This window comes from Rhineura floridana, chromosome 2 (assembly GCF_030035675.1).
Source record: "Rhineura floridana isolate rRhiFlo1 chromosome 2, rRhiFlo1.hap2, whole genome shotgun sequence".
Lineage (NCBI taxonomy): Eukaryota > Metazoa > Chordata > Lepidosauria > Squamata > Rhineuridae > Rhineura > Rhineura floridana.
The window spans coordinates 26,921,842-26,946,913 of record NC_084481.1 but is presented as its reverse complement, the minus strand read 5'-3'; positions in this window follow the sequence as shown (position 1 = coordinate 26,946,913).

Genomic DNA, 25,072 nt, shown 5'->3' with positions numbered 1-25,072 from the left:
TTTAGCCAATGTTTAAGAGAAGATCTGGTAGACTTCACCCCTCCTGGAGGCTCTACTATTATTCTTTACGTAGACGATGTCCTGCTGACCAATGTGAATGATGGCAGACTACAGAAGGATGGTAAGGCACTTCTAAGATATCTCCATTCCAGAGGACATAAAGTAGACCCAAAGAAATTACAATGGGTCTCCCAGAAAGTTAAGTACTTGGGGTTCATACTGACACCAGAGGGCAGACAGATGGACCCAGAAAGGATATCTGCAATACAGCAATGCCCGCTGCCCCACTCCAAGAAGCAGCTGAGGGGATTTTTAGGCATCATCGGATTCTGTAGACAGTGGCTTCCTTCCTGTGGGGAACTCTGTAAATCTCTTCATGCTCTCATGACTAAGAAGGCTGCAGACCCCCTTGTGTGGTGCCCCGAGTCGATACTAGCGTTCCAGCAACTAAAGGATGGTGTGGCGACCTCAATGTCCCTCAAGCCGCCCAACTATGGTAAGCCCTTTCACTTGTTTGTGCACGAGAGGGAGGGAGTGGCGAGCGGAGTGTTAACCCAGAAGTGGGGTCCTAGCCACTTCCCGGTGGTGTTTTATTCACAACAAATAGACAATGTGGCAAAGGGCACCCCCTCATGCACACGCGCCTTAACGGCGGTGGCGCTCCTAGTGTGAAAAAGCAAAGGTTTAACTCTGGGGCACAGCACTGTTATATGGACTTCCCATGCCGTGTCAGCTCTACTCCGCAGGGGTACTGCCCAGGTTTTTTCAGCTCAAAGACAGCAGCAACTTGAAGCAGAACTGCTGGAGGATCCGAACTTGACCTTCGAGAGATGCAGTCCGTTGAATCCCACTACCCTGTTGCCTGATCTCCCTGCACCACTGGACAATCACGATTGTGCAGACATGGTTAACTCCACCCTCCAAGTAAGACAAAATTTGTCTGACGAGCCATTGGCCAATCCAGATTTTATTCTCTTCACGGACGGGAGTTCCTTCTACATTGAGGGAACGCGGTATACAGGATACGCTGTTGTCAATCAATGGGAACCCGTGGAAGCAGCTGCTCTGCCCGGTCGGTGGGGAGCACAGGCAGCAGAACTATATGCATTGGCTAGAGCCTGCCAAATAGCAGAGGGTAAGACTGTATCCATTTACACGGACAGTAGATATGCCTTTGGGGTAATTCATTGCCACATACACCTGTGGAAATATCGAGGGTTTTTGACCACGGGAGGGAAGCCTATTCAACATCTGTCCTTAGTACAGAAATTGCTGGAAGCAGTTCAGAAACCAGCGGAGATAGCAGTCGTCCACTGCAAGGCGCACACCAAGGAACGCGATCCCATAACGATGGGAAATACCCTCGCAGATAGAACAGCCAAAATTGCAGCACGGCTCCCCCTTTCTTTCCCCACATTGGCATTAATTACTGATGACTTTCAACCCACTACTTTAACGTCTGTACCACCAAAGGAGACCCAGGCCTGGGAAGCGTTGGGTGCCAGTTACAGGAATAATTTATGGATTATGCCTAATGGAAGAGCCTGCCTACCCCGCTCCATGTATTTCGCAGCAGTTGCCTGGCATCACAATAAAGGGGGGCACTACGGGACTCATGCTTTAGTAGACACCATTACAAGGTACTGGTATGCCCCTGGCATTCAATCTGTATGTGCATCAACTGTAAAAGCCTGTAGTCTATGCCAGGCTAATGGACCTGCTCTGCCAAACAGAGCACCAAAAGGGGGGCGGCCAGCAGCCGCGACACCCTTTCAACATTTACAGATGGACTTTGTCGATTTGCCGCCTGCAATGGGTAAGAAGCATTTACTTGTTATTGTATGTACCCTCACGTCTTGGGTTGAAGCTTACCCCACCACAAATGCCACAGCCCTCACTGTAGCAAAGTTATTGCTGAAGGAAATCATTCCGCGGTTCGGGGTCCCAGAAACTATAGACTCTGACCGGGGGGCACATTTTACAGGACAAGTATTAAAACACGTGGAGGAGGGCTTGGGTATCTCTCATCTCTTTCACACCCCATATAGACCACAATCCACTGGAAAAACTGAGAGACAGAACAGGGAATTGAAATCATTTTTGGCAAAATATTGTCAGGAGACTAGATTAAAATGGCCTCAGGTATTGCCTATCGTCTTGTTTCACATGCGCACCAGGCCCACACGGGCTTTAGGTCTCTCTGCTTTTGAGTTGCTGTACGGTCATCCGCCCTCCAAGGGTGGGGGCTTGTCGAATCCCGATGTGTCCCTGTTGGGGGGGGGAGCATGTGACATGTTCTCAGTTTCTTTCTTTACACAACAGATTACAAGCATTGTGGCGTGTCGCTCGGTACGCACAGACAGTGCCGCTGGAGGAGCAGGTCCATCCCTTTCAGCGGGGTGACTTTGTTTGGGTGAAAAAGTTTGTCCGTTGCAGCCCGCTCCATCAGAGGTTTACTGGTCCTCACCAGGTTTTATTATCTACCCAGACCGCGGTCTTCCTGGAAGGGAGAAAGTCTTGGATTCATCACTCACACGTCAAACCCACAGTAGTGGACTTCAGCCCCTCGGACGCACCAGACGTGCCTTCCCAGGACGGACAAGGACTTGTGGACTCAGAGGACAGAATTGTCCCAGCTTTACACTTACGAAGAGATCCAGTAACTGATTTGTGGGCACCACATACTGTCCCTTTCCGCACAGCTGAACTATCATGAACTATTATAATCCTCAGGACTGTGGGTTTCTCTATTGTATTTTTTGTGTGCTTGTGCAATTCAGCCTTGTTTTTCCTTTGTGTTGTCCTGATGGAATAAAAATATGCACGGGGGACGACTACAAACCCCCTCTTGCTGGGATCCGGAATGGGTTGCCAAACCCGAAGGTGCTGGGTGAGTGCCCTGATCCTTACCTATATCAGGTTCTTTTAAATCATAATCAACCCTTCACTGTAGATATTGCAGGATGGAAGACTAGGTGTCAGAAAGCCGCTGTGGTATTTCAGCATAGCCTCAACGGCTTTCTTGTTACTCAGTGTGTGCGGGCGGAAACAGCATGGGCTGTTTATCTGGCCGTAAATTGTACACCAGCCCCAGGCCTAACCAGAGATTCAGCATGCCCCACATCCTTAGACCCTAGCTCCATCACTAAGGAATATTCTGTCTTTACTTATCGTAATTTGGGAACTTTAGCACCTAAGTTTTGCATTGGGATAGGGGAATATAATTGTTATACTACTCTACGGAGGAGCCAGCTCAACCGGTTTGTTCCCCTGAGTACACCTGAATTAACATCCAAACCACCTTCAAGGCATATAACGCACTCACCCTTTGCGCCTCGTGGGGACAGCTGGAAGGCAAATACTTTTCTTTCTCTCTTGGAAGCCTCAGCTCCCAAAAACGGATCCTGTTATGTATGTGCCCACACTCCTCCACACGGAACTGCAGGTGTACGCCTCATAGGTGCGCCGCTTCCCTTAGAAGAGATTTTAAGTTTTAAGAATCAACAGCAGGCCAAAGAACTAGATGGCCCTTTGGATACAAGTGGCCCGCTCCAGGGAGAGGTGTGTGTAAGCAGCAGCCCACGTGCCTACATGGGTCTATCCTGTAAATTCATTTTTAACCGAAGAAAGGGGGGCTCATGGGGGGTTTTCAACAACACTCATTTACTTAATGCAGCAACTGTCAACAATGATACATGGTCACAGGCTTGGGGTTCCCTCATTCCCCAAGATGCTCGAAGCCCTGATTTATCCCCTTTTATCTTTTCCCTATACACCAAGCCCACTCCCAGGGGACTATGGTGGCTGTGTGGGCATAGAGCTCAGCGGAGGCTGCCATCCCTAGTGAGATGGACGTGTACCTTAGGAAGAATAATGCCCGGACTTAGAACTACCACCTCTCTCCCAACCGCCCAACACCGGAATAGAAAAGATACCGGTGAGGCAGTCCTACGAGGGTTTTTTCCACATTATGGGGCAGGACAAAACTACCAAGATTTAATTAAGTTGTCTCAAGACTTTGAGGATTTCCTAAATGACACCATGGCCTCCCTACGAGATTTGACTAATGAGCAAGGACAAATTCGAACCATAACTTTGCAAAATAGATTAGGAATTGATTATTTGTTGGCCAGTTCGGGTGGAATATGCTCCTTGATTGGCAGTGAATGTTGTACCTCCATCACTGATTCAAAGGCTGATGTTTTGCAACATTTAAATCACCTCAACACAGTATATAACGACGTGGAAAGCATTAAGACCTTCTCTTCTTTCCCAAGTCTAATTGAGTGGTTTAACAGTTGGCCGAACTGGCACAGGCTTTTTATTTATATCTTTGCGGGAATTTCCGGTGTTATTCTCTTGTGTTGCTGTATACAATGCCTACCCAATTTATAATCCCTTTTCTCAACTCTTGGGACTCAGTGTCTAAGGAGGTCTTCTTTCCCAAGCGAATTTCTCCTCCAAAGCCGACCGTTTACTTCCCTAAGTGACTCCAAATGGCTAGGACATAATGATGCAGCTATAATTTAAACAGCCTTGTTTTAAATTTCGCTGAAAGGGGGGATTGTTAAGAATTATTTTATTTCTAGGCCCCAAAAGTTGTTCAAGAGATTCTAAAATTGTAGTCAGAACTAGTAACGCAATGAATGATGGGACTACGAGAGGGTGGGGAACGGAAGACTCGAAGTTTCGTTTCTTCTCTCGTGGGAAATAACTCTCAGAGGCGCCTCTCAGGCTGTAGCAACTTGAAAAAGAGATAAAGTGTATCCCCTCTGGATTGTTATTATTACTCTCGCCTTGCTTCGCTTTGACACATCCTGTACATTGTAGCTAACTCAGCACAAAGGGAGAAGTCTCCCACAAATACTTTACTTAGAATTGTATCCATAGATTTACGTCATACTGCTGAGTGAATAACTTTTACAGGCACACTAGACCCATCTTTATCTCTTATGGTGTCAATCTAACGCTATTCCTCGCTTTTCTCAGTTCTTATCTCAAAATAAGTTTCTTAGATTGACAAGTGTATAACTTCTTTATCAATTCCTCGCTTTTAAGAATGATGAGAAATGTAACAAGGATAAGCGATCCGCTTGCTTTATCTATGTAATACTGTATTCCTTTCTTATGATTTTAATAACATTGTATCTTGTTTTGCTTATGAAACCTATATAATGGTGCTTCAATTAATAAACCGTGCTCTCTTTCCTGTCAGACTGCTGTCTGTACAGTTAGAGACCCCTCTTGATCAAGCAGTATTGTGTGTCTATTTTATGTTTGGTATCTGGCTGGACCACTGCAACAGGTAAATTAAATAGCCAAGCTTGCACTCCTACCAGGGCTGAGGGGTGCATTAGCCCTCCCATTCTGGGGGAGGGGGGGAGGCTTAGATTTGGACCTAACACTTGCACTCATGCTCTTCTTGTGGTCTTCCCATAGGCATCTGGTTGGCCACTGTGAGAACAGGATGCTAGACTATATAGGACTTTGGCCTGATCTGGCAGGGCTTTTCTTATGTTATTTTCGGAAATCCAGGCATATAATATTGACCAGATCTTCTATCTCCATGTTGATTTATATGAATAAATATTGCATGGAAGGCCCTACGCATGTGCAAATGTGCATGTGTCATAGGGACTCCTTTCACAGTGCAAATGTCAGTGATGCGGCTAGCTGTCACTGTCACCCTTATTATGCCACATGTTCCTGGAACATGTAACGGGGAGGGGGGGTCAAAAATATAAATGAATATGAAGATGATATCATCTCTCTGGTCAATATTACATGCCTACACATTACAGTTTTCACAATGGAGGGAAGTAAAGAGATTCCTCAAGTACCTGTATTGGGATGGATGCTATTTAATTTATTTGTAAGCCCTGAGAGTGCAGTGAACCCTGAAAGAATTATGGCCAGGGGTTGCCTCTTGGAACCTATCCCAGTTAATAAGGGAGTATGCCAGGGTTGCTTGTTATTTAATTTGTTTCTTAATGATATAGTCCCCTTTCTATCAGGAGTGGAGTTCTTTTCTCATGTGAGAGGTGAGGATGTTTCCATCTTATTGTATGCTGATGATGCCATCCTTCTTTCATACACACATGTGGGAATGTGTAGACTCCTGAGAGCTGTGGGTGCATGTTGTGTTAAGGAACTTTTGAATGTCAACTATTCTAAATTAAAATAATGGTTTTCAGGAGGAGAAGGCAGAATTATAGATGGCAGTTGGACAACCAGTGACTGGAGCAAGTTAACTCTTATAAATACCTGAGTTTGACATTTTAAAATTCTGGATCCTGGTCTACCCATTTGAAAGCTGCTGCATTAAAAGCTGATGCCACTGCCGATGCTATCTTTCATTATGTGGCCAATTTAGGAGGTAGATGAGCAACGCCCCCTCGAGCTTTATAAGACTAAGATTCCAATTGCTGTATGGGGCTGCTTTATGGGTACATTCAGATACCCCATCTCTGAAGTCAGAACAACATAAATTTCTGACGAGAGCTCTGGATGACCCTAGATCTATTCTTAAGGCAGTTGTGTGCTTGGAGTCAGCCAGCTGTTTAGTATACGTTATAGCTTTGTGGAAATGGCCTCTTGAAACTTTCCACTCTATCACCGGGCAGGGAAATTGAAGAGAGGTTTATCATTCCATCAAATTTCTCCAGGGGAAGAGAAATTGTCAAACAGTTTCCCACTCCCAATGGTGGCAGCTTTTGTTCATTTGTTCCTCTCCGTGTTGACAGCCTGGCCACTGTTTTGCATCCTCCACAATACGCTGGACCTAGTATTGTGCTAGGGCATTGTGGGGGTAAAATGGCAGAAGCTGCGCATACAAACCATGGAGAATATTTGGAGAAAATTCTGCAAAATGGCCTTCTTTTGTATATGTGGCAAGGAGAGGGGGAGAAAAATCTCAAAAATGTTTTTGGGAAAATGTGTTTTGAGAAATTTTGGCTCATGATACAATTCTGCACCTGAAACTGAGCAGGTCTGGCTTTGCAAGTACCTGATGGGACCCCCTCCATGGAAGAAAATGTAGACTGCTCTGAGTGTCTCAGAAGCATGGTGTAGAAGTGTAATCTAAATAAATCTGAAGCATATGGGGAAAAATGATTATAGACAGGCAGACGTTTTATCCTGCTCGGTGCATGCTTACATGAAATCATGTTTCTAAATGATTATTTTTTACACATGCTAATCCAGATCTTGACAAACACATGTTGAAACCAGAGCTTGCTGCCATATTAGAGGCCTCCTGAGCACCAAAGTATTTGAGCCCAGAAGTGTTCAGGCCCTGACATGTTTTCAGAGGGGATGATTTTCATAGCTTGATGGGCTCTGTTTATTGCTGTCGAAGTGTCTGGCCACTGGCTGATCCCTTAATGAGAGGCTGACATGCGATTTCTGCAAACGATAGAAATTACTGCTGGTCTTGTCCAGGTATTGTTTCTGGCATTTTTGACATTGGCAGCAAATGACATAAGCCTTATATGGGCAGCTTTGCCTGGACTTGCCAGGATGAATAAACACACATGGTGGTTGCTTGCAAAAACTTTACAGTCTCTGCACCTCTTTCCATTGCTGTAGAAGCCTGCATGGATGGATCCGGGTTGCAATATGTTTCTGACAGCAGCTTCTGAACTTATGTTGGCGGAGGGAGAAGGACAGAGAGTATAAACTGCCCCAGTATCTGATGGGGGTGATACCTGATTTGTCTGGGGACTTTATTAATGATGATGATGATCTTTCTGTAATGAACATTATATTTATTAAATTAACTAATTTCTGTATTAGTATCTGATTGAGTGGCAATGCCATCTGTGGGTGATGTCACGGAACCCAAGGCTAACAAGCAGAAAAAGGGGTGTTTTCAATTCATCTGTGTAATGTCCTTTTTAATTCTATAATGCAATTAAGAACTGTTCCAAGTGTGAAACTTACATGGGACCTCCAGCCTCGGTGCAGTGGTTTGCATTACTGCTGATCTGGCAATGATTTTGTATAGAAAGATATCATTTCTATACCGCTTTATACTTTAAAAAACTCTCAAAGCTGTTTAGAATCTAACACCAATTCTGGTATGGCTGTGCAAGCTACCAATTAGTTTCCGGGCCAAATTCAAAGTGCTGGTTTTGACCTATAAAGCCTTATGCAGCTCAGGACCCTAATACCTCAAGGACCACCTATCCCCATATGAATCAACTTGGACCCTGCATTGTCATCTGAGGCCCTTCTCTGTGTGCCCCTTCTGAGGGAGGTGTGGAGAGTGGCAACACGAGAAAGGGCCTTCTCAGTGGTGGTTCCCCATCTGTGGAATGTCCTCTCCAGGGAGGCATGCCTGGCACCATCACTGTCTGTCCTTAGGTGCCAGGTACAACATTTTTTTTCCACCCAGGACTTTGGAGTTTAATTTTCTGTTTGTTTTTAGTCAGGTGGGGAGAAGTTGGATTTTGTTTGTATGTAGCCTAAGGATGTTTTTATTCTTTAATATGTTTGTAATATTGTAAGTCACTTTCAGTTTTCAATTTGGAAAAAAGCAATAATACATGCTATGGTAACCTCGTGTCTGGACTACTGCAATGCGCTTTATGTAGGGCTACCTTTGAAGACGATTCGGAAGCTACAGCTAGTGCAAAATGTGGCGGCCAGACTGCTAACAAGAACTAAGCGGTCTGAGCATATAACACCTGTGCTAGCCCGTTTGCACTGGCTTCCAATATGCTTCCGGGCCAGATTCAAAGTGTTGGTACTTACCTATAAAGCCTTATACGGCGCGGGACCACGATATCTGTCGGAACACCTCTCCCGATATGAACCGGCCCGTACACTACGGTCTACTACGAAGGCCCTCCTCCGGGTTCCGACTCATAGGGAAGCCCGGAGAGTGGTGACAAGATCTAGGGCATTCTCAGTGGTGGCCCCCGAACTATGGAATGGTTCTTCCGGGGAGGTGCGCCTGGCGCCGACACTATCATCTTTTCGGCGCCAGGTTAAAACCTTTCTCTTCTCTGAGGCATTTTAATTCCTGTTAATTCTAAATTATTATATTTTGATTTTAGACTGTACAGTTTTGTGTACAGCTTTGTGTTATTTTTATTGTATTTTTAATGTTCACCGCCCAGAGAGCTGTTGCTAGTCGGGCGGTATATAAGCTTAAATAAATAAATAAATAAATAAATAATAATAATAATAATAAATGATTTTAAATGCTTTAGGCCAAGTCTCCTAGGACCAGACCATTTGGGGGGTATTTTCTGGGGGGAGGGGTTATAGACAAGATACCCTCAGTGGGCTACCCTTACTTCTGGTGGATCCTTCTTTTTCTTCAGCATAGGAATGTGGGTGAGCAGGTGGCAACAGTAGCAAGGAGCAGCAACAGGCGGTTATAATCAGTAATGAGCCCTTCTGCAGCACTGGGGCCTTGGCAACTGCCCCCAAATGCCAACTCCTGACACCTCTGTCAAGCCTGCACAACTCATGAATGGCCCCTTCTCAGCCAAATGCAACCCAACAGCAATGTTGTACATGTGGCTTGCCAGAGAACTTCCCGCAATCCTCATATACCCATTTTTGCCATCTCTGGTAAGCTGTGAGAAAAGAGATATATTGAGCCTTTGAAGGACTGGCGGGATGCATTTAGTCCCATAGATCTGAAATTATGCAATTCTGGCTTTATTTCTTAGACTCATATACTACTTGATTTGGCCATTGACTCAAATTTTTAATATCAGTGGAGAATTTATGATAGCACTTGTTACAGGAGTTTTTGGTTAATCACTATAGAAAGGACTAGCTCATTAATTAGTACACCCAGTGCTTTTTGTGGTAAAAAATACTTTGTGTGGTACTTATACCTTGAAAGAAGTGCGGTAGGTGCCAGCACAAAATGGTTGCCATGGGCAGCAAAAAAGCGGAGCCAGTACTTCGTACCAGTGAGTACTGTCACCTTCTACAATGAAAGCATGTGCTCTACCACTAGGGGGAGAAATTTCATTCAGTTTGCATTTAAAGGTGAACATACCTCATTTGTGCTTTTTGAAACAATAAGCAGACTAAAACACAGCTATCCTTTGCTACTTGCATTTCTCTGAATTTTGCAATGCTGTTTTCCAGCCAAGTAACCTGTGCAGAAATGGATATACTGGGCTAGGGATGGGCAAGAAATTCAATTCAGTTCACATTTCAATATATCAATTTTGCAGTTTCTGAAACCATATGAGAACTGAAATACAGCCGTCCTTCAAAATGTGTGTTCTTTTGAATTTTGCAATGCAATCTGCCAACCAAACAATCTTCACAAAAAATGTATCTGTTAGGGGAAAGCATGCATAAAATGAATGTATGTGTGAAAAAAACGTCCAAAAATGCATTCTATGATGAGAAATGGCTTGCAAAAATGTGTACATCAGTCAAAACTGCCTACAAAAATCTGTTGACTGGGATAAATTCACACTAAAATTGTGGAGAATTTTGACGAGGCTTTTTAAAAACAACGAAGACGATACAAATTGCTGCAGAAATGTGGAGAACAGTTTAAGATTGGAAAAATTAGAAACGGAATGAACAGATCTTTCCATCTCTATAGTGGAATAAAGTGTGTACAAAAATGCACATATTAGTGAAGACAATACAAAAGTGCATTACATTGTACTGCTGTAAACCGCCCAGAGAGCTTCGGCTATGGGGCGGTATACAAATGTAATAAAGAAATAAATGAATTAGGGGAAGCTGCTTTGTAAGAAATATATATATTATGCAAAATGGCATGGAAAATGTGAACATTAGGAAACATGTTTGCACTAAAATGCTGATGAATTTTCATAAAGCATTTATTCTAAAAAATCACAAATTGATATGGAAATGTGGAGAACTGAACTTAACAATGGAAAAATGAGAGAAGCCAGAAGGGGCAGATTTGTCCATCCCTATCTACCACTGACCTAGGGTACCTCCCTGCTGAGAGTGCTTTGCCGAGCTCCCCCAATTCTTAAGAGCTGGCACTGCTTGTTCTGTGTAGTTCTGCTCCCTCTTGAGCAGGCATGGGCATGGAGGGGGTGGGGCAGTGGGGACAGTTGCCTTCTCCTGGATGAATCATAATCCCCACATTTCCAGCTTTCAATGTAAAAGAAAAAAAAGGGGGGGGGGAAGAGTGAAGTTTCTAGCATTTGTAAAACCTGAGATACGAGGCAAAATGGACATGTGTGTGTGTGTGTGTGTGTGAGAGAGAGAGAGAGAGAGAGAGAGAGAGAGACAGACAGACAGACAGACAGACAGACACTAGCTTGCTCCTCCCTTTCAGTATTTTACTCTCCTTTCCTGGAGAAATCCCTGTGGAAGCCCCTATAAGCAGGGCGTGTTATCTCCAACACTTTATGCAGTAGATGTAATGATGTTGAATGGACCACACCCCTGTTGCATCCTATTCATGAGATGGATGGGTTAGGATTAGGTTGGAATGTGTTTGATGTTTGTTCTGTGTTTCTTCTCAGCTAAAACCTGATTTTGTAGTCATCCTAACAAAAAAGGGTTGTTAATGTATGTCTTTTTCACATAGCCACTTGGGGGGGCTGGTGTGAGGGGACAAATAATCCTAGACACACCTGTTTTGTGGGACAGAGAAGCGTGTACATTATGGAGCCACACCTTCCGTTTTCCACATCTCTGTGTACTTGTACCAACCAGGGAGCAGAAGTATGTGTGTTGTATGGGTTCACAGGAACGGACAGGCAAGCATAGCACTCTTTGAAAGCAAGATGTCTTTATAAGCAAGACAGAAAAGTGCATTCTCTCTTAATCCAACTATACATATATGCTTATGAGGAAACAATGTGGTCCAAGGAGTTTATTATGTGGGACATGGATTTGTGCTCCTGTCCATCACAGCCATGAACTTGTTGTGTGACCAGACCACACATTTTCAGCCTTAGTTTGCTATCTGTAAGAAAAATATATTAGTGACTTCATCAGAGAAATAATTGCATGAGAAAGGATGGTCATAAGTTTTTGTGTGTTTTCCTAAAAAATCCCTTTGCAAATTAAAAGTGCTGTAAGAATTCATCAGCCTAGGATGTTGAAAAATTTAATTTCAAATGTCTAGGCTGTGGAATGACAAGTAATCCCATGTATTTGTAAACATTTTGATCCTTTGTTAGCCCTTTTGATCCTTTCCTATCTGATTGAAAGGTGTTCTACAAATACCTATAATAAATAAACAAAACTGTGTCTTATTAAAGAGACAATTTTATTTATTATTTATTTAAAATATTTCTATCCCGCCCTTCTACCCTAATAATAGGGCACTCAGGGCAGCTTACAATAAAATCGAACATGTACATAACAAAAATTGTACACAATGAAGGTCACAAAAACATTAAAATAAATTAAAATACCTAAAATGCAATTAAAATACATAAAACACACATATATACATATATATAGGGAGTGGTACTGAAGGGACTATAGAGGTAAAAATTAACATAGAAGGCATAATGTCAGTGTCAGGCTCTATCCTCAGTCCCTCCCAGAGGCTCTCTGGAACAAGATTGTTTTCAGGTCTCCAGAAAACCATCAGGGAGAGAACAGAACAGGCTTCTTAGGGTAGGGTATTCCAAAGGTTGGGGTCCACAGCTGAAAAGGCTGTCTCCCATATGCCTGTCAGTCTAACATCTTTCATTCCAGGCATGCAGAGGAGACTAGAGGCAGATGATCTTAAATCCCAGGCAGCTACATATGGGCATAAGCGGTCCCTCAGGTACGTTGGTCCAAGGTCGTTTAGGGCTTTAAAGGTCAGAACCAGCACTTTGAATTGGGCCCGGAAACCAATTGGGAGCCACTGGAGTTGGTAAAGCACAGGGGTGATATGCTCCCCTTACATATATTACAGATATTTGTGTACCACCCTTCAATCATATGCCCTTTACCCGGTGTGGGGAACCTTTGGCCCTGCAGATGTCACTGAACTACAAGTCCCATCATCCTTGGTGACATCCAGATGCTCCTGGACTACAACTCCCATCTGCCCCATTCAGTGTGGTGAATGGTCAGGGATGATGGGAGCTGTTGTCCAGGAACAACTGGAGGTCACCAGGTTGGGGAAGGCTGCTCTGGACAGTAACTGCAGGAAACAAGCCTTTCTGCTAATATTAAAAGAGGAAGAAGAATCAAGTATTGGGATTTTAGCAGATTTTAACAATACAGTGTTACTTGCTAGTTTCAGTGTGCCACTCCCATTGAGTTCTCCTATACAGAGCCGGCACCAGTCTGCAGGGGCCATCAAAGGCAGTGGCAGCACTACCGCTGCTGCGGAAGGCTTAAATAGGCCTGGCCGCATCAGTGGATTAGCACACTGTGTGTGCACACTTGCCATCGCCCAAGATGGCGGGGGCATGTTTATGGCATCACAGGAAGTTGTGTGGGAAGCCTGCACCAGCAGCAGGGGGTATTTCCTGGGAGGGTAGCTGCCGCTCTGCGAATTGTGCCAGCATCAGGTCACAGAGTGCACACTCCACACCCTGATGCTAGCGTGGATTGCGGAGTGGGAGCTACACCCACCCAGCCCCAGCAGCAGGCTCTCTCAGTGCCAGGGGCCCCTTTCGGCACCAGGGGCCATCGGCTAGTGCCCAACCTGCTGGCACTGGACCTGCTCCTGTAGTAGGCCCACTATCAAATTGTTATATTGATAGATAATATACTGTTTAATTGTCTGTGAATCTGCTTCCATGCTAGTCCTTTTAGAATCTAGACTGAAGATGATTGTCTCAGTCTTTGATTTCTTCATGTGAAGGATATTTTGGTATCATGGTTCAGAACGATCATTGCCTAAAATTCCTGGAAAGCTGCCTTCAGTACACACTCCCAGTCTGGCTATGCTAGTGTTTCTTCTTCAGTATAAAGCAACTTGTTAGATGTTTGCTAATAATGACTAAATCTTCTGGTTTAGGCCAGACATCCAGTGGCTTCATATTAGAAACTTTCTTTACAAAGCGAACAATTGTGCAACAATCCCAAGAGGCCATGGAAGCAAACTAAAAACAGGAAAGTGAAGGAAGCCAGAACACCAAATGCTTCTGAATAAATATGTGAGAGTGCAGCTATTCCAGAGGGAGTAAGGAATAAATGGCTCTAGCAGACATTTCTGTTCTGCAGATTGCTCAAGGGAGCTTGCAGCAAAGGTACAAGACAAGGTGCTTGGTTTTCTCTCCCCCACAAATGAAAATCTCACAAAATCAGTATGATTAGGAGTCAAGCCCACCCACGGCAGATCTCAAGCCCTCAACAGATTTTGGGGGAAATGTCAGGCAAAGATCCAACCTGTGAACCAGCTTTAGCCAAAGCAGGGACCTGCAAGACAACAAGCCTGATCAGCAGAAGCCTGCTGGTTAGCAAAACACGCATGGGGAAATTTTGGCCCTTCAGATGTTGCTGAACTACAACTCCCATCAGCCCTAGCAAGCATGGCCAATGGCCAGGGATGGTGGGAACTGTAGTTCAACAACAGTTGGAGGATCAAATGCTCCTCACGCTTGCTGTCAAATGTCCAGGCCAGGCTTGCTCTCTGGGCTGAATAATACTGGCCTCCTGCTTCAGTTAGGAGCATAGGAAACTGCTTTATACCCAGCCGGACCATTGGTCCATCTAGCCCAGTATTTTCTACACTGTCTGGCAGCATCTCTCCAGGATTTCAGACAAGGGACATTCCCATCCTTGTCTGGAGATGTCGGAGATTGATCCTTGGAACCTCTGCAAGCAAAGCAGATGCTCTGCCCCTGAGCTCTGGTCCTTCTTTCTGCCCCACATTGCTTTGCTTCTGCCTTGCCCCTGCAAGTGAGTGCCTCACTCCCAGGATCTTATCCCTTGACTGGGCAGGAGCTGGCTCTGTGAGATATGAATGAGTGTGTCAGCACAATGGGAACACTCAGACATTTGTTGCTGTCCTCCAGGTTTTTCAGTGGTTTGTTTGCATTCCTGAATCCAGACTCAAGGGATCCAAACTGCAGCCTCTGACTGCCTGGGGAGATGTAACTGGTTCGAACCCCACATAGCCATGAAGCTCACTGGGTGACCTTGGGCCAGTCACTGCCTATCAGCCTCATGAAAACCCTGTTCATACGGTCGCCATAGGTTGGAACCGACTTGAAGGCGGTACATTTACATTTTTAATTTTTTTAAAAAGAAGTCTTTGTAAACTATCCTGAAATCAATTTTAATGAAGGACAGCATTTTGAACAACAATGACAACATAAAAATAAATTGAATCTGCTAAGGAGGACATTCTTGTTCTTCTCATAGTCTACAGCCCCTATATTGAAGGACAAAACTCTGTTACTCAGGAGGCATTATTTACTAGCTGTGTCCTGGAACCTCTTATGGCAGGGATGGAGATCCCCTTCCTGTAGTCCTCCAGCTGCTGTTGGACTCCAACTCCCACCAGCCTCAGCCAACATGTCCAACGGTCAGAAATGATGGGAGTTGTAGGAATGATGGGTAAGTGTAGTGGGTCACGGGTTCCTCATCCTTGACTTAACGGTATGCCCAGCATCATAGCTATTCATATACTTGGCCAGCCATTTAGAAACAATCTGTAAATGATGGTGGCATCATTTTTCCCAGGATATTTCTGTGTAGAAAGACATTGTCATATTGGCCATGTGACCTTCTCTGACTCCCCCCCCCGCAGTCACATGAAGGGGGCTGATGATGAATGTAGCCTCAAACCCTCAGCACACATATGGATGCAGGAGCAAAAGCCCTGTCCAGCTCTGTGCACATCTAATCTGCCTAGTAAGCCTCATACAGGCACCTCTTTGGTGAGTTACCTTGGCCAATACTGTATGTGCTGCGGCAGAGGGAGCCAAATGTTAAAAGTTGTTGCTTGTATTAGAATCCTGAAGTTTTCACAGTCCATATAGACAAGTTCACAGATGCAAGATGGCAGCTAGGTAACTAATTAGAACATTAAGGGACAACTTACATGTTTGAAGCAGACACTGCAGGTCAAAAACCACAGCTGGAGTTGCCACATCACCTCAGGCACATTGTTTTCTCAAGTGCAGGCAGTTCACATGATCAACTTCACATCAAGCATGAACTTGCTGAATGCAGAGAGTTATGAACTGCGTTAAATCTATGTGCAGTTCAGCCCTGAGAAATGGAAAGGGTAACTTTATTGTAATTCCTTAATATAAGTGCATTGATCTGATAACCTACTGAAGCAATTCAGTGCAACCACCAAGTTGTTTAGAATTCTTAAATGACAGAGAAACATTGAGCAAAATGAAGGCTCCAAAAATATACTTGTATAATAAGAAGGGCCTTACAAAAGTCAAACTTTACAAAAGAGGCATAGTGAATGCCTTTATTTTTATACCAAGGCCAAAGACAGCTGGTTATTCTTCAGTGAACCAGAGCAAATTGTTGGAAAAATGAACAGACTAGTGACACATCCCAATCACCAGGATGGAGAATCTGACAAGAATATACATCATGCTTTAACTTTATTTATTGCAGTCTATTCTTCAGGAAGAGCCAGTGTGGTGTAGTGGTTAAGGTGTTGGACTACGGCCTGGGAGACCAGGGTTCAAATCCACACAGAGCCATGAAGCTCACTGGGTGACCTTGGGCCAGTCACTGCCTCTCAGCCTCAGATACATCCCCTCTGAATACCGCTTACCATGAAAACCCTATTCATAGGGTCGCCATAAATCGGAATTGATTTGAAGACAGTCCATTTCCGCTTTCATTCTTCAGGGAGTGGGGGAGGGGCATGAGATGAGTCTGCTTATGTATTTTTATTTATTTAAGACACTTATATACCACTTAGCATTTCTAAGCGGTATGCAGAAAATTAAACCTTACAGAAAATAAAAAAATTAAAAATAACTGAACTCTACCTTAAAATCCCTGCTGGAACAAGATAGTCTTACTCATATGCCTGAAGTTCAGCAAACAGGTTATCTGTGACTCTGAGAAGTTTCCCATCCATTTATTTATTTTGTTTTATTTTATTTATAAACCGCCCTTAGCCAAAGGCTCCCTGGGCGGTGTACAACATAAAATGATACAATAAATCAACAATCACAAAATATAAAATACAAATATATAACAACAATAAAATAAATTAGAAAGACCAAAACATTAAAACATATTTAAAATACATTAAAATGCCTGGGAGAATAGGAAGGTTTTAACCTGGCGCCGAAAGGATATCAATGTAGGCGCCAGGCGTACCTCCTCGGGGAGACTATTCCACAATTCGGGGGCCACTACCGAAAAGGCCCTGGATCTTGTCACTACCCTCCGAGCTTCTCGATGGGTCGGTACTTGGAGGAGGGCCTTAGATGACGAACGAAGTGCACGGGTAGGTTCATAGCGGGAGAGGCGTTCCATCAGGTATTGCGGGCCCACACCGTGTAAGGCTTTATAGGTCAATACCAGCACCTTGAATCTGGCCCGGAAACAAATCGGCAACCAGTGCAAACGGGCCAGAACGGGTGTAATATGTGAGGACCGAGTGGTCCTCGTCAACAGTCTGGCTGCTGCGTTTTGCACTAGTTGCAGCTTCCGAACCGTCTTCAAGGGCAGCCCCACGTAGAGTGCATTACAGTAGTCCAATCTAGAGGTCACCAGAGCATGAACAACTGAAGCGAGGTCGTCACCGTCCAGATAGGGGCGTAGTTGGGCTACCACCCGAAGGTGGTAGAACGCATTCCGAGCCACCGAGGCTACCTGAGCCTCAAGTGACAAGGAAGGATCGAAAAGAACCCCCAAACTACGAACCTGTTCCTTCAGGGGGAGTGTAACCCCATCCAGAGCAGGATGAACATCCACCATCTGTGCGGAAAAGGCACTCACTAACAGTGTCTCAGTCTTGTCTGGATTGAGTTTCAGTTTATTAGCTCCCATCCAGTCCATTATCGCGGCCAGGCAACGGTTCAGCACATCAACAGCCTCACCTGAAGAAGATGAAAAGGAGAAATAGAGCTGCGTGTCATCAGCATACTGATGGCAATGCACTCCAAAACTCCAGATGACCGCATCCAGAGGCTTCATGTAGATGTTAAAAAGCATGGGGGACAGTACCGATCCCTGAGGGACTCCACAATGGAGAGTCCAGGGTATCAAGCAATGTTCCCCAAGCACTACCTTCTGGAGACGATCCGCCAAGTAGGAGCGGAACCACTGCCAGGCAGTACCCCCAACTCCCAACTCCGCGAGTCTCTCCAGAAGGATACCATGGTCGATGGTATCAAAAGCAGCTGAGAGGTCAAGGAGAATCAACAGAGTCACACTCCCCCTGTCCCTCTCCTGACACAGGTCATCATACAGGGCGACCAAGGCTGTTTCCGTGCCAAAACTGGGTCTAAAACCGGATTGAAATGGATCCAGATAATCGGTTTCATCCAAGAGCGCCTGGAGCTGGCTGGCAACCACCCATTCCAAGACCTTGCCCAGAAATGGCACATTCGCTACCGGTCGATAGTTGTTCAGGTTATCTGGGTCCAAGGAAGACCTCTTCAAGAGAGGTCTCACTACAGCCTCCTTGAGACAATGAGGGACAACTCCCTCTCTCAAGGAAGCATTGATCACTTCCTTGGCCCAATCCATGTGCTGATCAGAGCTATAATCACTTAATTTTCAACATTACATCATATTAAATTGCACAGCAATTTCCAGACAACAAGAACAAATATTTAAATATGTTAATTTCACTTGTAAGATTTTTCCTTATATTGGCCTTCCATCTATGCACACTCACCTGGGAGGAAGTTTCATTGCACTTAGTTGGACTTTCTTCTGAGTAGATGTGCATTAGATTGCACTGTGAACTGGCTTTTTCAATGGTAGCATCATATCATGAAATGCCCTCCAGGGTGATATCCACCACTCCAACAAGATGGATTGCTCTGCTAGTTACCTAAATAATAGTTTAGTACAACCTACTAATTTCCATTAAAACAGGCAACACGTAAATGCAGAAAGAAATGAAAATACATACCTTTTGCTATGTGATATTCTATTGTTAAAATATTTTCATATACATCTGTGTTTTAGCTTACCATGACGAAGATATGGTGACTCAAAAACATTTAGAACTTCTTAGTCTTGTGACTAAATAACTGCATAAGATATGCCAATAACTGAATAGTTTTCCATGTGTTGAACTTACATCTTTGCTACAGCTTCATGCATGGCTTTTTAAAACTTTTTTTTAGATTTTCAGGAAACAAAAATCAACACAACAAACACAAAACAAATACGTCACCTTCTGTATTATATAGAAACATCCCCCCCCCCAAAGATATTGCCATGTATATACCTCCAGACAAAAGACAGAGATGAGAGCTATTACTTAGTACAGAAGAGGGATGAGTGAGAAATTCGATTCAGTTCTCATTTCAAGCCAAATCTATCAAATCTGCACTTTCTGAAACAATATGAGAACTGAAACACAGCCATCCTTCGAAATCTGCACTTATTCGAATTCTGCAATGCAGTTTGCCAACCAAACAAGGTTTATAAAAGTGCATATATAAAAAAGTTTATAAAAGGTTTATAAAAGTGTGCATAAAACATGAGTGAAAATAACAGACAAAAATGGATTATATGACAAGAAGTTGCTTGCAAAAATGTGTTTATTTGTAGGAATTTGCACTAAAATGCAGGAGAACGTTCATGAGAATTTTTTTTAAAAAAACACAATGCAAATTGCTGCAGAAATGTGGAGGAGTGAATTTAAGATTGGAAAAATGAGAAGCTGAGAGAACCAAAAGCGACTAATCTTTCCATCCCTGGTGTAAACTACTAGGGAAGACATCCCACCAAAAAGAAAAAGCAGATGAAGGAGGCATGGAGTCAGGCCCCTCTTCTAGAACAAAAGAAAAAGCCACACAGCCGTGCATTTGTCAGAGGCACTCTCTCCCCACACCTTTCTACGCTCCTGGGTTAACTTTTCATCCAGCGCTAGTTGCCAAAGCCTAGCAGGGCTGGCACCAGAGGGCACTTCCTTAGGGTGGGAGGGTAGCGCTGCCAGGCGCACATGCATACACACACACAAAATACAGTCAGCTGAGCTTCAATAACCCCCCCCCACATGCCTCACATACCTCTCCCGTCCCTGCGAATGATATGTGTGTGCTCAGTGTGCATGTCTGCCATCAACCAAACTGGCAGCAAGGGCTTCCCTAAGGGGCTAATGCCCCTGCCACCATCTTGGTTGATGGGAGGTATGTGTGCACGGTGTGCACCTCATTTGCAGGTACGGGAGAGGTAGGTGGGGTGTGTGGGCAGGCTTATTAGCTTCGTGCTGCCTGCATGAGGGGGTTGGGCTACGGCACCGCGGGTCTGGGGCAGGCTGGTGCCCAAGGGCCCCGTCATGCCTGGTGCTGACCCTGAAGCCTAAGTCAAGGAAAGGCATTCTGCTCCTTTCCAACTGTGAGTAATTTCAAGACAGGCAGCAATAAGAGACTTGGACAGCAAAAGCCTCTGGCTCTTAGGAACATTGCAGTCAGCATCGCAAATGAAGAGGCGTTCTAATGCTGGAGCTGGGGGTTAATCTGTTGATGGCAACATCGAACACTTCAGACCAGAAAGGCTTGACTCTGTCACAATTTCACCAGAGATTCATGCATGGTTTTTGAAGCAAAGCACTTAACAGATAACTGGTAAGCAGAGCTTGTACTTTTTAAAACTACGACTCCCATCAGCCCCAGCCACCATGGCCACTGGATTGGGTGATGGGAGTTGTAGTTCAAAAAAAGTAACTTTTCCAAGCTCTTCTGGTAAGAAAGTGCTGCCAAAATATATGCAGTGTGTGACATGGAACAGCTCTCAAACACCAGGATGCTTGATTGATAGATCCAATTCCTAGCTGAAACAAATATGGACAGAGGAGACTGAGCCGTTGTTGCTGTGCTTCTGAGAACTAATCAAACAGAATTCTGAAGAAAAAGAAGTTCTCTGGAGCTTTTACTCTCTCTCTCTCTCCCTCCCTCTCTTTCTCTCTGTCACACACACACAGAGTCTACATGTCACTGATTGTTCAAAGGTGTTTGGTTCTCTTTCACTGACCTTTTCAGTTTCTTCATCCCACTCATTCTCTATTCTCAAATTCAACCCTCCCCCACCTTGCTCAGCATCCTTTTGTGACACAGGTAAATCTTTGATAAAAGGTATAAATTGCTGCAAATAAACTCTTCTCTGTGTCATTTGGTCACTGAATTACGGACTGTTTTCTTCAACATTTTAGTGTGAATTTCTGTTAATAAGCACATTTTTGTATGCAGTTTTGACTAATTGCACATTTTTGACTAATGTACACAATTTCTGTAATGTATTTTTGTATGGTATTTTTGCGAATACATTCATTTTTATGCACACTTTCCCCTAATATATGCATTTCCATAAACGTTCTTTGGCTGGAGAACTGCATCACGAAGTATGACTTTCAAAAGATAGTTGAGTTTCAGTCTCATATTCTTTCAGAAAGTGTGAATTTGATAATTTGGCTTCAAATGTGAACTGAATCAAATTTCTCCCCTGTCCCTATGGGGAAGGGCTAGATCGCTCTTGCCAGAGGTCTGAACTGAGGGCTTTTGAAATTAGGCTGCGAGTTGCATAAAACTAGACCAAGGGCCACAGGACCCCCCACCGGAATATGATATTATTATTATTATTTATTACATTTGTATACCGTCCCATAGCCGAAGCTCTCTGGGCAGTTTACAACAATTAAAAACATTAAAAACAAATACACAAATATATGAATTTAAAAACACTTTTTTTAAAAAAAATTAAAAACACATGCTAAAATAATGATAATAATGGATCAGCTTTTAGTCATAACAATTTTTTGTTCCTAACCATTTTATTGGGTTCTCCTCCCTGCCCTGCGCCAGTCCAATGAGGTAAGGACACATCCTGGGCCTATCCTGCAATACACATCCCATTGGAATTTGCATGCTGGATAAGCTCAGGTTCAAATTTCAATGTAGACTGAATAACACTGATTGGCCTTGTGCAAGTCAGTTTACACACACACACACACACACACACACAAGTGGCATGAGAGCTGCTTTTTGTGTGATGCGATCTTGCCACTAGGGCATGTGTGTGAATGAAGCAATATGTTTTTTTCTACTCAATCAGCAGGGAAATGTCGAGGTAGCTGGATGGAAAAGACTTGTGTGATTGGCTCTGTCCACATCGTGGCTTGACTGTAGTGTGGAATTCCACCAACAGGAAGATACTCCGCTCTGTGGGTGTGTGACTGTGTGTGAAGGGAGTCTGTTTCTTGGCCTGATCTAACCCGCAGAATGGTTGCGAGAATAAATGAGAAAAGAAATGTAGAGCACACTGAAAACTGATATACATTTATTGATTCATTCATTTAATCATTTAATTTGTCCCCTACCACCAATCAGTCTCTAGGTGACTTGCAACAAATTTAAAAAATTGGCGCAAAGATTTACCCTTGTCCAATGGGGCTTTCCCCTTCTCCCCCCCCCCGTGTGCACCCTGTGCTCTTCCCAAATCTGGTCCAAAGAGTTGGGAAAACCCTAGAACACATTTAGGGGGTGCACCAACAGAAATAATTAAAAATAATAAAACCACAAAAACCAACTGGATTTCAAAAAAAAGAAAAGAAAACAATGTTAGCAGTAACTTAAAAAAAGCAAATACCGACATATAAGCTATGGCACCCAGCCCATCATATCCTGTCATACTCCTGGGAAAAGAGAAGGTTAGATGTCTCATGGCTCAATGCTGTGGAGAGAGAAGGTTTACTTCCCAAGTACTGAGTCACTGTTCCTGCTGCTCTTAAGTTCACCTGACATTTGTTATTTGATATGAGGGGAGCTTGCATTTGTACTTACCTTCGTTGAACCCATCAGTAAACACTGGTTTATTGGGGCAGGTATTTATCTTTTCAATAAGGCTTTTTGCTCATTTTACCTATCTTTGTAGTTTGGACTATGTTGTAGATTTAAGAACATAAGAAGAGCCCTGCTGGATCAGGTCACTAGCCCATCTAGTCCCTTACCCTGGAAGGCAATCTTACTCGGCCACGAGTGATCGCCAATGATATCCTGTTCTCACAGTGGCCAGCCACATGCCTGTAGCAGGAAACCCAAAAGTAGGATAACATTGCTCTCCCCCACTTGTGATTTCCAGCAAGTGGCATTCAGAGGCAAACTGCCTTCAAATATTTTCCCACATATGATGTTATATCTTATACTGAAATCTTTATTTGTATTAGTGATATTTACAAATTAGTGCTTTTCAAAGTCTTTTTGAATTCATCTATTTATGAGTTGTCTACTTGTAGTTAAGATATTTTTGTTGAATAGAGGATTTCATGATATGCAAATAAAAGGGCATAGTTACACAGTAAAGTCTGATTGCTTTCATAATTAATGGTGAAGACCTAATTGTCCATATGTGGACTTAAAATCACATTGCTAAATCACTGTATTAACTTGGAATACATAATTATTGTGTAAATATTGTTCATGTTTCACTGTGTTTATTTTGTTCCAGCATATATTGCATTTTTTGACATAAGTTGTGTCCTGGTTCAATTATATATTACATTTGTTTTCTTTTCTGTTTTTGTTTATAAGAGGCCTGTCTCTTTTCTTTGTTTGTTAAACTAGGAGAATTCTGCAAACTGGCAACCTCTAAAATGCTTAAAATGCTCAAAGCAGTTCTACCAGCTTGCAAAGTAACTGACATTATACAAATATTATGCATATCTAATTTTCTCACTGAAGGGGCAGTCAATGTGGTATACTCCAGATGTTGTTGGACTACTTCACCTACTACCCATGATCATTGGCTGTGCTGAACGGGGCTGTTGGGAGTTGGAGTCCAACACCATTTGGCTACCCCTCCTGTGAAAAATCATAGTGGAGGCTTATTGCTATTAGTTTGGCCATTTCTTATTGTTGTTGTTGTTGTTGTTAATAAATAAATAAATTAAAATAAAAATTTATATCCCATCTCTCATCCCAGAAGCAACCCAAGATGGCAAACGAAACTACTAAAAACATCTTTAAAATATCTGAAAAATGAAACTTATTTTTAAAACATCTTAAAACATTTAAAAAACATAAATCTTTAAAACATCTTTTTAAAAAATAAAATAAAAACTAAAAATAATTCCAACGCAGATGCAGACTGGGGTAAGGTCTCTGCTTAAAATGCTTGTTGAAATAGGAAGATCTAGGTGCCGAAAAGAGAACAGAGATGGTGTACACTTAAAATTTAAGGGGAGTGAATTTCAAAAGCTTTCTTATATCACTTATATTTGGGTTTTGACTGAGAGGTTTATGGATTGCTTCACACATTACATGGTTTGCATCTATACCCAAAAATGTAATGTGTACATCACACAAACAAATATTTATAAATATTTGCATAGTACAGTCACACCCATCAGAGACTCAGGATTAGCTGATGTTCTTGTCAGTGTGCGATGGGTTGCAAACCATTTAAATTTTGGGATGATCCACATGATCAGTTTTAGAGCAGGGGTGAAAACCTATAGCCCTCCATACATTAATAGGCTACAGCTCCCATCTTCACTGACTGACAATGCTGGCTGGGGTTGTTAAGAGCTGGGAGTCCAGCAGCATCTGGAGGGCCACAGGTTTCCCATGCCAGGCAGAGTGTACAACTATTGTATTATATTATGCTCTAAACCAATCCTCCTGATGAGCAGCAAACTCTGCACCCGTCAAGAAAGTTTCTTTATAGGCTAAGAACTTGTTGTGCCTCAAGTGGTTTGGCTTAAAGCACACGTTATTAAGCCTTCAAAAAGAAAAGGTCCTCTGAACAACAGCTCCCTGCAGCATGGGAGATGAAATTGACTAGTCCTAAAAAAAAAAAAAAGTTTAGAAAGACCCCTAGCGGGTTTCATCTCAATAGTCAGATCATTTAAAATCTGGAGGCAAAGCTTGAAGACCTTGGCTGCTGCCTGGGATGAAACTGACAATACTCAGTGTGATACCCTTTCTCTATTTTCAGACTTTGCCTTGAGATCAGACAGCTTCACCTGCATCTTTTATCTCCAATA